Here is a 14326-nt window from a genome sequence, read left to right as displayed (position 1 = left end):
TGTCTGTGTGATTTCTCTGGTTTCTTTTATTCTTGTTCCACTTTTTTCCATTGGGCCCTGATAGCACCCGGGGAATTATTTATGACTTGTCTCCTGGCCAACAATGTGACATCCAGGACCATCCCAGAGCCCGGAGGGAGCGCATGCGCACACTGCACGGATGGACATGGTGTCCATCTGGCATCCCTGAGCTTTTGCACTCAAGGCTGGCACTGTACCACTCGAGCCACGGTTCCAGTTCTGCCTTTTTGCTGGCTAATTAGAGATAAGACACTCATGGACCTTCCTGCCCATACTAGCTTCCAACTGTGATCCTCAGATCTCAGCCTGAGCTGCTAGGATGGCAGACAGAGGCCGCCGGCGTGGGGCTCCTGTGTTTATTTGCTGTGTGACTCCTGCGATATGGAATGCAGGCCTGGGCCTCACTGTGGGCGTGGATGTGCGGGCAGGTGGTGAGACTGGAGCTCTGGTTGAAGCCTTTCCTGCACTCCGCGTGCCCCGCTGTGGCTCATCTGATAAGCCTGCGGGTGAGACCCCACGCGGGGACCCTGCCCACCCGGGGCACGTGTGAGGCTGCTTTTTGCTGTGGATCCCTCAGGTGGGCGTGGAAGCATGAGTCTAGCAGAGGAGATGCAGCTGAGATGTATACTGTCTCTCCTGGGGTGTCCCTGTGCCCCCCAGTCATGCTCGTGCATTCTCTATAGTGGGGACTCGCTGAAGGCCACCAGAGCCCACTCACATCATGGGGTCTGTGGGACCCCATCGCCGTGGACCCGCTAGTGGACGTGATGACTAGAGAAGCCACAGAATTGATTGTAGCATCTCTCACGTCTGTGGGCTTCCTCTCCTACTGGGGCTCCCCCCGGGGAACCTAGCTGAACACGAGGGGCCCATGTGGCGCACACTGCCCAGCTCCGTGGGGTCTCCTACCACATGTGACCTGGAGGCTGGGGGGCGCCATTGCCGTTTCTCGGTGGAAAGCCAGCCACGCGAGTCTTTCCCACAGAACTGCAGAACCCAGCTAGCTCCCGCATCACCTGCTGCCCAGCCTGGGGAGCAGAAAAGATCTTCATGTGGTAGGGGCCTTCATCCCACCTCCTGGACAACCTCCATCTCCCTGAGGTCCTCGTCTCCTAAAATAAGGAGAATTTGGAGATTGCAGCAGAGCTGGGGCTCAAGTGGTAGCACTCTAGCCGTGAGGCCCAAAAAGCTCAGGGACAACATCCAGGCCCTGAGTTCAAATACCAGGTCCAGTACACAGGAAAAAACTCATTTCAAACCAAATCTCTCAAGCTGGGCACTGGTGGCTCACACCTGTCATCCTAGCACCTCAGGAGGCTGAGCCAGAGATCCCTGCTGAAAGCCAGCTGGAAAAGGATAACTTGTGAGACTTTTATTTATCTATTTATTTTTGGGTCCGGTCGTGGGGCCTGAACTCTGGGCCTGAGCGCTGTCCCTCAGCTCTTCAGCTCAAGGCTAGCGCTCTACCACTTGAGCCACAGCACCACTTCCAGCTTTTTTCTTTTTGCTTATGTGGTGCTGAGGAATCAAACCCAGGGCCTCATGCATGCAAGGCAAGTGCTCTACCACTGAGCCACCTTCCCAGCCCCCGTGTGAGACTTTTAATTCTAATTAACCATCAAAAAGCCAGAAGTGGAGCTGTGGCTAAAATGGTAGAGTGCTAGCCTTGGGTCAAGAAGCTTAGGGACAGAACTTAAGCCCTGAGTTCAAGCCCTACGACTGGTACCAAAAAAAAAAAAAAAATTCTTAAACGAAAGGAAAAGAAGGGATGGAAGGAGGGGGAGATCAGAAGGTCAAAGTTTAAGACTAGCCCACAAGATGTCCTCTTGACCAATGACAAGGCACAGTGGCATACACCAGCCATTCCAGCCACAATGAAATACACAAATAGTATGATCACAGTCCAGTTTGGGCAGAAACTGAGAACTTATTTAAAAAATAACAAATGTAGATGTGTGGAGAGCCTGCCTTGCAAGCAGGAGGCTCTGAGTTCAAATCCATGCACCATTAAAAGAGCATCTTGGGGCTGGGAATGTGGTAGAGTGCTTACCTAGCACGCATGAAGATCTGGGTTCAAGTCCTCAGTACCACATACACAGAAAATGCCAGAAGTGGCTCTGTGGTTCAAAGTGGGAGAGTGCTAGCCTTAAGCAAAAAGAAGCTCAGGGACAGTGCCTAGGCCCTGAGTTCGAGCCCCAGGACTGGAAAAATAAAATAACACCGTGGGGTGGGGACCAAAGCCAAAACCGTGTGGTGACCAGAAGCAGGACAGCCTCAGCCTCCCAATTCTCCCCTGAGAAGCCCTAGGTGGCCATCTTCCCCACCCACAGCCAGGCTCCCCTCTTACACAGGAAAACCACCCTGGCCAGTGGCCGGATGCCCTGAGAAAGCCAACAGATCAATGCAGAGCACCACCAGCCGCCATCCCCCCCCACACACACCTCCACCATGTCAAACCCTAACTTCTAATCCAGACCCAGCAGACAAAAGGGGTTTTACATGAAGACCCAGAAAATGCCCACTAAGGGGAGGGAAGGCAACTACTATCTTCAGTTCATTTACAAAATAGGCATTGTTAGCCTGGAGAGAAAGGTCAGAGAAATGTCAGTTAGTTCATCTCATAATGAATTGTGGGGGGGAGGGGGTTAGTCCTGAGTTTCAAACCCAAGAAAAGCCCTCTGCCACAGAGCCACATCACTAATAAAATCTTTTGATTCAGTATGGTGTGGTTTTTATTTTTTATTTTTTTATTTTTTGTCGGTCATGGGGCTTGAACTCTGGGCCTGGGCGCTGTCCCTCAGCTCTTTAGCTCAAGGTGAGCGCTCTACCACTTGAGCCACAGCACCACTTCCAGTTTTCTAGTGGTTTATTGGAGATAGGAGTTTCACGGTCTTTCCTGCGCAGGCTGGCTTTGAACCGTGATCCTCAGATCTCAGCCTCCTGAGTAGCTAGGATGACAGGCGTGAGCCACCGGCGCCTGTCTTTTACTTTTTTTTCGGGGGAGGGGGGCCAGTCTGGGGCCTGAATTCTGGGCCTGGGCGCTGTCCCTCAGCTCTTCAGCTCAAGGCTAGCGCTCTACCACTTAAGCCACGCACCACTTCCGGCTTTTTCCTTTTTGCTTATGTGGTGCTGAGGAATTGAACCCAGGGCCTCATGCATGCAAGGCAAGCATTCTACCACTGAGCCACCTTCCCAGCCCTTAGTTTTATTTTTTAACCCCAGTGCTGGGGATGAAACTCAAGGACTTTATCCAGGCAGCAGCCAGCCACCACAGCTCCTCTTTGCTGAAGACCACATCTATGTCCCTGATGTCATCACCTCCTGCTACCGCAAACACATGCCTGGGTCACATGCAATGGCCACTGGGAAAGAATGTGTGGTCAGCCCTTCCTGGTGCTGAGAGAGGACACTCAACTTTCCTGTCACCTGCTACACAGGTGACTCCACTTATCTAACAACTGTCCACGTAGACAATGAAAATTGCAATGGTAATGAGTATGCAACCTCAAGATGATGCACATTAGCCGGGCTCCAGTGGCTCACACCTGTAATCCTAGCTACTCAGAAGGCTGATCTCTGAGAATCACAGTGCATAGCCAGCTCGGGCAGGAAAGTCCAGGAGACTCTTCAAATAACCACCAAAAAAGCAGGAATTGGAGGTGTAGTTCAAGTGGTAGAGAACCAGCCTTGAGCAGAAAAAGCTAAGGGTCAGGACTCAGGCCCTGAGTTCAAACCCATGTAGCAGCACAAAGAAAAAAGAATAAAAAGAGATGTATGGTGTAAGATAGGCATGGTGGCACATACCTATAATCCAGGCTATCTTCCCCACAATGGCTACAAATAGATCATTGGGATGGCATATGACAAGGGGACAAAAGAAAACAGGTTTTCATAGGAGAAATGGCAGAACTCGAGACTTTCTTCTTATGTGTTTTTATTTTTTTTTGTCAGTCGTGGGACCTGAACTCTGGGCCTGGGCACTGTCCCTCAGCTCTTCAGCTCAAGGCTAGTGCTCTACCACTTGAGCCACAGCGCCACTTCCAGCTTTTTTCTGAGTAGTTTATTGGCGATAAGATTCTCACAGACTTTCCTGCTTAGCCTGGCTTCAAACCGTCATCCTCAGATCTCAGCCTCCTGAGTAACTAGGATGATAGGCATGAGACACTGTTACCTGGCCCTCCACTACTTCCTTGTATCACCTGATGCAGGTAAGGGTTTGTGAAGTTTCCCTTTAAGTGTAGGAACTCTTCGCTTAGGGTCCTTGACTTTTACTGCAGAATAAGAATTTCTAGACTAGTCGCGATGGATAAGACAATTTGGCAGTGCTTTATTGAGCAAATATGCAAGGAGGCAAGCAGACAGATAAGCAGAAGGGCAGGGGCACACTCTTAAAGAGTGTGAGTGGGCTGGGAAGTTGGCTCAGTGGTAGAGCACTTGCCTTGCATGCCTGAGGCCCTGGGTTCGATTCCTCAGCACCATATAAGCAAAAAGAAAAAAGCCGGAAGTGGCACTGTGGCTCAAGTGGTAGGGCACTAGCCTTGAGCTGAAAAGCTGAGGAACAGTGCTCAGGGCCAGAGTTCAGTCCCCACAACCGGACCAAAAAAAAAAAAAAAGAGTGTGGGTACTCTCACAGGGAGATAGACCCACAGCTCTTTGGCTGTTAGGGTATTCATATGGAAAGGGTAGGAGGTCTGACAGGGGTTTCAGCTTTGCTCTGATCACTCCTGGTGCTACTTTCTGAGTTTCTGGATGGTTGGGGCATCTCTTCCAGGTAAGAATGCATCTTATAAAACAGATCCTATCCTTGAGATAAGGCACCCTGCATTTCAAGTGGGAGATGGCTTAAGTTTGGGGGAAGCAGTTTTCTCAGGGTGACATACATCCTGTTAGGAAACAATGTATCCTGTTGTCTCTCTTAGAAGCAAAGATGGCACTTCTATGTTTCTAAATACCATGTTCTTGAGTTGCCTTCACCAGGCCTCATTTTCCTCAAATTATACTGCCTTATTTCCCCCTAAATGACTTCGGTCCCTTAATCTTTTTTTCTTTCTTTCTTTTTTCTTTTGCCAGTCTTGGGGCTTAAATTCAGGGCCTGGGCACTGTCCCTGTGCTTCTTTTGTTCAAGTCTAGCACTCTACCACTTGAGCCACAGTGCCACTTCCAGTTTTTTCTGTAGTACTGAGGAATCAAACCCAAGACTTGCAGGTTAGGCATGTTAGGCAAGCACTCTACCACTAAGCCACCTTCCCAGCCTCTGGTCATCTTTTTTTTTTTTTTTTTTTTGTCGGTCGTGGGGCTTGAACTCTGGGCCTGGGTGCTGTCCCTCAGCTCTTCAGCTCAAGGCGAGCGCTCTACCACTTGAGCTACAGTGCCACTTCCGGTTTTCTGGTGGTTTATTGGAGATAGGAGTCTCACGGTCTCTCCTGCCCGGGGTGGCTTTGAACCACGATCCTCAGATCTCAGCCTCCTGAGTAGCTAGGATTACAGGCGTGAGCCACCAGCGCCTGGCGCCTCTGGTCATCTTAAGGCAATGAATACCTCCTGTATTTGCTGTAAGCTTACCATTCCTCATTTTTCCCTAGCCTAGCCTAGCCTACCCAGCTTCACTTCTTTCCCCCTCCTTCCTTCCAACCCTTCCCTCATTCATTCCCTCTTTTACTTTCTTCCTTCCTCTTTCCCCCTCCTTCTTTCCTTCTCTCTCACTCCTCTTCTTTTTAAAGGCACTATGTAGTCCAGGCCAGCCTCGAACTCAGGACTCACTTGCCTCAGTGCCCCCCCAAGACTCAATACTTTCAACCACAAAAATGGAGAGTTGACAGGGCATGAGAAAGATGGGGGGGGCAACAGGCTGGGTAGCAGGGAGCCTGTGAGGTCCCCTTGGGGACTCACCAGACAAGCTCCCCCATGTTAGGACCAGTTTAGCCAAAGTAACTCCATTTGGTACAAGCAGTCATTTATTTTGTAAAGCCTTATGCTTATGAGCTGACCTTGCCTGCATCTGTTGTTTGTGCAGTAAGGGCAAGCCAACCCTGTCTGTAAGAAAAAAAGGAAGAAAAAATTTCCAAAAATCAGCCAGTTCCCAGAGACCAAGCCAAAAATCAAGGTCGGGACAGGCCAGATGGAGGCGTCCAATCAGGAGAAAGCACATATGTAACCCTTCTGTTTTAACCAATAAGAGTAAGATTAGCTACATGCTTACAGTTAGTTTATGATTTGTGGTTTTGCCCTATAAAAGCTAGCCTGTAAGACTAGGCGGGGTGGCTCTCTCCATAGAGATGGCCCTGACTGGTCAGTTTGATTCTTGATGCTTGGCTCAAAATAAAAGCTTTGCTTAACTTTTGCTTTGTGTCAGCCTCGTTCCTTTGATCACAGACTTTATCAGATGGGGGCTCGTCCGGGATCAAATGAGGAGGACTGAGCCAGTTGGAGTGGCCCACTTTCTTTACAGGATGACCACCAGAAGGAACATTTGTCTTGGCCCAAATCTACTCTACCCAAAGTTTACTCTGGAAGTCTTTGACTTCCATTGGGACCAGATACCATACATCGTGGCCTGGCGATACCTTGTGGAAGAGCCACCATCATGGTTAAAGCCTCACCTTCCTCCTGCTAACGAGACTGTTTCTCTCCCTCTGAAGCAGGTCAGATCTCCAAAATCAGAACAAAACGGGCTGGGAAGGTGGCTCAGTGGTAGAGTGCTTGCCTTGCATGCATGAGGCCCTGGGTTCGATTCCTCAGCACCACATAAGCAGAAAAAGCTGCAAGTGGCATTGTCTCTCAAGTGGTAAAGTGCTAGCCTTATTCTGAATAGCTGAGGGACAGCACCTAGGCCCAGAATTCAGGCCCCATGACCAACAAAAAAAAAAAAGAAAAGAAAAGAAAAGAAAATCAGAACAAGAAGAAAAATCTAAAAGACTGTTCTACCCCTATCAACATAGAGGATCTGGACCCCCCACCTTACTCTTCCTCTAGACTCAGCCCCCAACCCTGTACTCCTCTTACTAGCTCACCCCATACTCGCTCAGGATTTGCACATGGGGCTGCCAATCGCGAGGATTCCCCTTGCCCCGGTCTCTCACCCTCTCCTTTTCCTACCCCACACCCCGGTCCCTCTCCTTCCCCTTCTTCCCTCTATCCTCCTCTGCCACCTTCTCCCCCTTCGTTTCCAACAGCGCTTATTGCTGCCTCTTTGCTAGGTTGCTCCACCGGACAGCAGGGGGCACCCTCACCTAATCATATTCTTTTCTCTTTTTCTGACATCTATAATTGGAAAGCCTAGCATTAAGTCTTTCTCTGCCCACCCCCAGGACTTGATTGGTCTCTTGGAAACTGTCTTCCTTACCCACCAGCCCACCTGGGTGGACATCCAACAGCTTCTTATGGCCCTCTTTAACACGGAGAAGAGGGATCGCATTATGAGGGAAACACATAAGGTGATAGCTGAGAGGTTAGGACAAGTGCCCCAGAGAATGGAAGTCTACTGCCCCAAAGAACCCCCTGACTGGGGCCCAAACACCAATGAAGGTAAGGAGAGCCTCCATGTCTACTGCCAGACTCTGTTGGTGGGACTCCGTGAGGCTGCAAGGAGGCCCATAAATCTAAGATTAGCACGGTGACTCAAGGTAAGGATGAGTCCCCCGGGGGAAGGGAGCTTTTCTGGAGAGGCTCCTGGAGGCCTATAAAATGTACAGCCCGATCAACCCTGAGGCCCCCGAAAATCTGAGAACTATTAACCTTGCCTTAACTAGCCAGTCGGCCCCAGACATAAGGAGGAAGCTTCAGAAGATTGAGGGGTTTGAAGGAAAAAAAAAAAAACTGAGTCAGTGGGCATAGCAAAAAAGGTGTTCAACAACAGGAATGTACAAGAGGATAAGAGACAGAATAAAAGGATTGAAAGGCTCTGGCATTACATGAGGTGGGAAAGAATCAGGGAAAAAGAGGTCAGTCTAAAGGAAAAAGGCAGATAGAAGGTGGATAGTGGAGGGAAAAGCCTAAGGGCAGAAAGAACAAGCGGGAGGACTTAGATTCAGATCAGTGTGCTTTCTGCAAGGAAAAGGGACCCTGGGCCAAGGAGTGCCCTAAAAAGGAAATGACAATACTGGCCAACAGAGACTGAGGGGGCCATGGTTCGGAGCCCCTCCCCGAACCTCAGGTTAAGATTGAGGTGGAGAGGGGCTGGGAAGGTGGCTCAGTGGTAGAGTGCTTCCCTTGCATGCATGAGGCCCTAGGTTCGACTCCTCAGCACCACATAAGCAGGGGAAAAAAAGCCAGAAGTGGTGCTGTGGCTCGAGTGGTAGAGCACTAGCCTTGAAGTGAAGAGCCAAGGGACAGCGCCCAGGCCCAGAGTTCAGGCCCACGACCGGACCCCCCCCCCAAAAAAAAGATTGAGGTGGAGGGAAAATCAATTGACTTTTTAGTGGACATGGGAGTCCAATTTTCATCGTTACTAAAGCCTATAACAAAACTATCTGGAGAAAAGATCTGAGTATGAGAGGCAAATGGCACAGAAAGACATCAATGGACAACTGAGAGGACTTTAAATTTAGCCTCGGGAATAGGGTTGTAAAACAATGGCTACTGGCGGGACCTCATCCCACATTGACCTCCATATTTGGGTACCCCAAGGGCCATGCCGAACTTCTGCTTGGAGGGTAAGGCCGGACACTTCTTGTACTAAACTAAACATTGTAATAACAAATCCCAGAGACCTGCTTTGGAAATATGGCAAAAATTTGGGGTCTCAGATACTATAAAGGTGGCAAAGACAATGGTGGGATGTTCACGATCCAAACGTTGAAACTACAAAACCACCCCGACCTATAGGGCCAAATCCGGCCCAAAATTCCCCAAGGTCATCAGAACCAACACAGGCTCCCACCACCTTCGCCCCAGATAAGTCCAGTATCAGCGATAATCACACCACTGAAGTTCTACTTCCATTGGTAAAGTCAATGTTAGCTTTTTAAATGTTTCAGACCCCAACATAACTCGAGACTGTGGTTATGCTTAAATCCTCAGCCTCTATATTATATTAAAATAGAAACTAACCTGACCATAGAGACTCAAAAAGGCCAAATTAAAAATGAGAGTTCTTATGACTCATGTAAATGGGAAAAGGTGCCCAGGCTAACCTTAGGGGATCTAAAAGAAAAGGGGCTCTGCCTGACAACACAGACGGGAAATGAGCTTCCCCATAGCGAGACCTATGTCACACCATAATAGTCCCTACTGTTCCAACTCACTTCCTTAAGGCCCACACAGGGACTTGGTTTGCTTGCAACTCGGGAATTACACCATGCCTTAACCTTGCTTTGTTTAAAAACTCTTCCTGGAATGAGCTCTGTATAACTGCCCACATTCTTCCCCAAGTAGATTATTAGGGAGGACCCAAGGGATTCCAACATCTTACTGCTGGGATGGGAAGGACAAAACTTGCAATTCACATCCTGAGCCCCGCGCTAGTTATGGCGGGGATAGCAGAGTTCACAGCAGTAGGTACAGCAGCTTTTTTTTCTTTTTTTTTGTCCAGTCGTGGGGCCTGAACTCTGGGTCTGGGCGCTGTCCCTCAGCTCTTCAGCTCAAGACTAGTGCTCTACCACTTGAGCCACAGCGCCACTTCCGGCTTTTTTTCTTTTTGCTTATGTGGTGCTGAGGAATTGAACCCAGGGCCTCAAGCATGCAAAGTAAGCGCTCTACCACTGAGCCACCTTCCCAGCCCCAACAGCAGCTTTAATAAAGGAAAAAGATTTTGAGGTCCTTGGATCTCAGGTAGATGCTGACTTACGCCACAGGCATGAAAATTTAGATAAGGTAACTGATTCTTTGAGCTCTTTAGCTGGAGTAGTATTACAATTCAGAAGAGGACTTGATATATTGTTTCTAGAAAAGGGGGGACTTGCAGGGCCTTGGTGGCTCACGCCTGTAATCCTAACTACTCAGGAGGCTGAGATCTGAGAATCGTGGTTCAAAGCCAGCCCGGGGAAAGCAACTCCATGAGACTCTTATCTCCAATAAACCACTCAGAAAACCAGAAGTGGTGCTCAAGTGGTAGAGCGCTAGCCTTGAGCTGAAGAGCTGAGGGACAGTGCCCAGGCCCAGAGTTCAAGCCCCATGACTGACAAAAAAAAAAAAAAGAAAGAAAGAAAGAATAAAGAGAAAAAGAAAGAAAAAGGGGGGCTCTGTGTAGGCCTGGGGGGAAATTTGGGGGGGTTACATGGAGGTCATCAAAAACAGTTTGGCAGCTATGAAAAAGAGACTAGATAAATGCAAACAATGGCGCAAAAACTCTCAAGAATGGTATAAAAGCTTATTCAGCTGGTCCCCATGGATGACATCCCTAATATCAGCAATAGCAGGACTCCTGGTCATATTAATACTAATATTGCTTTTTGCCCTCTGTATTATAAATACCTTAATGTCATTTGTACAAAAGAAACTTGGAGCGGTAAAAATGTTAGTCCTACAGGCCCAGTATAACCCCTTACAACAGGAGGACATAAAAATTGGCTGAAGAGTCAAGGCATTGACTCAGTTTCAAAGATAAGGGTGGAAAGTTAGGACCAGTTTAGTCAAAGTAACTCCATTTTGTACAAGCAGCCATTTAGTTTGTAAAGCATAAGTATGAGCTGACCTGCCTGCATCTGTTGTTTGTGCAGTAAGGGCAAGCAAACCCTGTCTGTAAGAAAGAAAAGGGGGTGGAATTCCAAAAAATGGCTAGTTCCCAGAGATAAAGCCAAAAAGCAAGATCGGGACAGGCCAGGTGGAGGTGAAGGGTTAAGGTTTTGTTGCTTGTTTGTAGCAGAGCAACACGTGGTGGTAATCCAAACACCTGGTTGGTTGTGTGCCTTTATAAACCCTGAAAATGTTTAGCTCGGGGCTCTCCTCCTAGGCTCCTCTGTGTCGGAGTGTAGGACGAGGCCCGAGCTGCAGCCCGTTTAAATAAAACCTTAAAACAGCTGTAGAGTCTGACTCTGGATGGTCTTCTTGGTGGGGATCCTGCGACCTGGGCACAACAGAGGCATCCAATCAGGAGAAAGCACATATGTAACCCTTCTGTTTTAACCAATAAGAGTAAGATTAGCTACATGCTTACAGTTAGTTTATGATTGGTGGTTTTGCCCTATAAAAACTAGCCTGTAAGACTAGGCGGGGTGGCTCTCTCCATAGAGATGGCCCTGACTGGTCAGTTTGATTCTCGATGCTTGGCGCGAAATAAAAGCCTCGCTCCTTGGATCACCGACCTTACCACACACCTCCCCACCCCACCACCCAAAAAAGAGGTTCCTTCTGTGTGAGGGCTGGGGACTGCCCCTGCCCTTCTACCCCACACACCACCGCTGGCCAGGTCATCGCCTACCGGTGACTCCGACTGCGAGAGCCTTGCTGACCCCACGACCGGGTCCTAAATATTCAAAGAAACTGCGAGCTCCCCGAGGCTGCTCACCCCTCAGAAAGGATCCCAGGAAGTGCCTGGGCGGCGAGGGGAGGAAGGAACTACAGTTCCCAGAATTCCACACGCCACCCCCCGTTGTTCCGCCCCCCTTCAGGCGGAAGGGCAGACAACGGCAGGTTTCCCAGAAGCCCCTAGGAGAGCAGGCTTTGGATTCTTGTCCTCACACTGCTGATGCCAGTATCTTTTATTAATATAATATAATAACTATATTGTATAATTATAATATATTATATATAAATACATTATATTAATTCTTCCAGTGTAGCAAGTACCCAACTCGAGCTTTTCCGGGGGCGGAAGTGCTCCAAGCCACCGGAAGAGGCGGGACTACGGTTCCCAGGACCCTCTGTAAGGCCTTCCCTCCAGCCTGCTCTTCTCTGTAGCATTAGCAGGTGCAATCTAAATGCTTGTTTTCTCACTTTGCTTTTTTTTTTATTGTTTATTTTTACACATGTCAGAAGTTGGAAATATGGAAGTAAAAGACTTATGAAGAGAGAGTATGAAAGAACGTCACATTCGCTAAAGTAATGAAGGACAGCGTAAATTGTGGGTTTAGTATGTGGGCCTAGATTTGCCTATGGCTAAGAACAAGTGAAAAGGAGATGCAACCCCAGCAGAATGTGAAACAAACAGCAAAATTCTCATTTCTTTTCTTTTTTTTTGGCTTGTCTTGGTTCTTTGTTGTTGTTGTTGTTGTTGTCAGTCGTGGGGTCTGAACTCTGGGCTTGGGCGCTGTCCCTCAGCTCTTCAGCTCAAGGCTAGCACTCTACCACTTGAGCCATAGCACCATTCCCGGCTTTTTCTGTTTATGTGGTGCTGAGGAATTGAACACAGGGCCTCATGTATGCAAGGCAAGCACTCTACCACTGAGCCACCTTCCCAGCCCATCCTCATTTCTTTTTTTTTTTTTTTTTTTTTTCAGGTGTGCTGGACACTGGTGGATCACAATTGTGCTTCTAGCTACTCAGGAGGCTGAGATCTGAGGATCAAGGTTGGAAGATTCAAGGTTTCCAGCCCTGGCAGGAAAATCTATGAGATGCTTATCTTCAGTGAACTACCAAAAAGCTGGAAGTGGAGCTGTGGCTTAGTGGTAGAGTATTAGTCTTCAGCAAAAATGCTGAGGGACAGCACCCAAACCCTAAATTCAAACCTTAGTATTGGTACATACACAAATATCTCTGTTAGTATCTTCCCATTGGCTGCTTTTGATATTTCATATTTTGGTTCACCCTTTCAGATGGTAGTTTACTGTGTCAGACTGGGTTTGCTGCATTCCAAATCTAAATCATCTACACCTCTTTTCATTACAGGTTAACTAACACCAATGACCATGAATAATGCCCATGGAATTTGAGTGGGCAGAAATTAAGGAGTATTATGCAATCATCAGTTTGTTATAATATTATCATGGTTGTTTGTTCTTGCTTTAGAAATTTTATCAGTGTAAAAATAAACTTCTAGGGCTGGAGGTGTGGCTCACATGGTACAGTGCTTGCCTAGCATGCACAAGGCTATAGGTTTAATTCTTAGTACTGAAAAGAAAAACTGTTATTAAGATCTAATGGCTTTGTGACCTACATGTGTTAAGATGCTAAAATAATAAAATAAAGTACTAACCCTATTAGACATCTATCAAGTAGGAAAAACAGGGGCTGGAAGTGTGATTCAGATGACAGAGTGCATGCCTAGCAAGCATGAGGCCCTGAGTTCAACCCCCAATGTGGAGGAGGAGGAGGAGGAGGAGGAGGAGGAGGAAGAAGAAGAAGAGGAAGGAAGAATGAGAAAGAGGAGCAGGAGGAAGAGGAATGGAAGGAAGGAAGGAAGGAAAGAAAGAGGGGCTGGGAAGGTGGCTCAGTGGTAGAGCGCTTGCCTTGCATGCATGAGGCCCTGGGTTCAATCCTCAGCACCAATAAGCAAAAAGAAAAAAAGCCGGAAGTGGCGCTGTGGCTCAAGTGGTAGAGCGCTAGCCTTGAGATGAAGAGCTGAGGGACAGCACTCAGGCCCAGAGTTCAGGCCCCACAACCAGACCAAAAAAAAAAGAAAAGAAAAGAAAGAAAGAGGGTGGGGAGGGGGATGGGAAAGGATGGGAAGGGGAAACAAAGGAGGAGGCTACAATGCTTGACAATGTACTCATTAGGGCTGGGAAGGTGGCTCAGTGGTAGAGCGCTTGCCTTGCATGCCTGAGGCCCTGGGTTCGATTCCTCAGCACCACATAAGCAAAAAGAAAAAAGCCAGAAGTGGTGCTGTGGCTCAAGTGGTAGAGCGTTAGCCTTGAGCTGAAGAGCTGAGGGACAGCGCCCAGGCCCAGAGTTCAGGCCCCACGACCGGACCCAAAAAAAAAAAAGAAAGAAAGAAATGTACTCATTATCTTGCCCATATAATTGTAGCCCCTCGTATAGTATTTTCACAAAAAGAAAGAAAGAAAGAGAGAAATAGAAAGAAAGAGAGAAAGAAAGAAAAGATGACAACTAAACCTCCATTCTTCAGAGGCCCTGAGCTGAAACTATGGAAGCAGGAAGAGTAATTTGGATCATAACATGTTCTGGGATTATTCCAGGAAGTAAGAGCTGATGGGAGGGGCAGAGATTTGGGCCAGATGATAGAGTAGAGGGTGAGGATGCCTCTTGTCTAAGAACCATTGCACCAGACGAGGTTAAACAAGTAAGGAAGATTCTATTCAAGATTATTGTCATAAGACAGGGAGACTAAACTCAACTCCCTGGGAACCACCCTTAGGAGGGTCTTTCACTAGTGGAAAAGTACGGGGTAGGGGGTGGGTAATAGGAAAGGGTGGCCCACAAAACGTATCCTGAGAGGCTAAAGTTTATCTCTCTGATAAGGCCACTGTGTCAG

At 48.1% G+C, this 14326-nt stretch overlaps 1 long non-coding RNA gene across 1 annotated transcript; it reads left to right on the top strand.

Moving 5' to 3' along the window:
- The first annotated feature begins 11661 nt into the window (after window positions 1-11661).
- On the top strand, window positions 11662-13059 carry LOC138813795 (uncharacterized). Its single transcript, XR_011367863.1, has 3 exons — window positions 11662-11997; window positions 12396-12563; window positions 12784-13059. It is a non-coding gene; the product is annotated as an uncharacterized lncRNA (long non-coding RNA).
- The last annotated feature ends 1267 nt before the right edge of the window (window positions 13060-14326 follow it).

Source organism: Dipodomys merriami, unplaced genomic scaffold, assembly GCF_024711535.1.
Source record: "Dipodomys merriami isolate MVZ:Mamm:240054 unplaced genomic scaffold, mDipMer1.0.p SCAF_106, whole genome shotgun sequence".
NCBI classification, from domain to species: domain Eukaryota; kingdom Metazoa; phylum Chordata; class Mammalia; order Rodentia; family Heteromyidae; genus Dipodomys; species Dipodomys merriami.
Note: the sequence above shows the minus strand (reverse complement) of the source record. Positions and strands in the feature narration are given on the sequence as shown.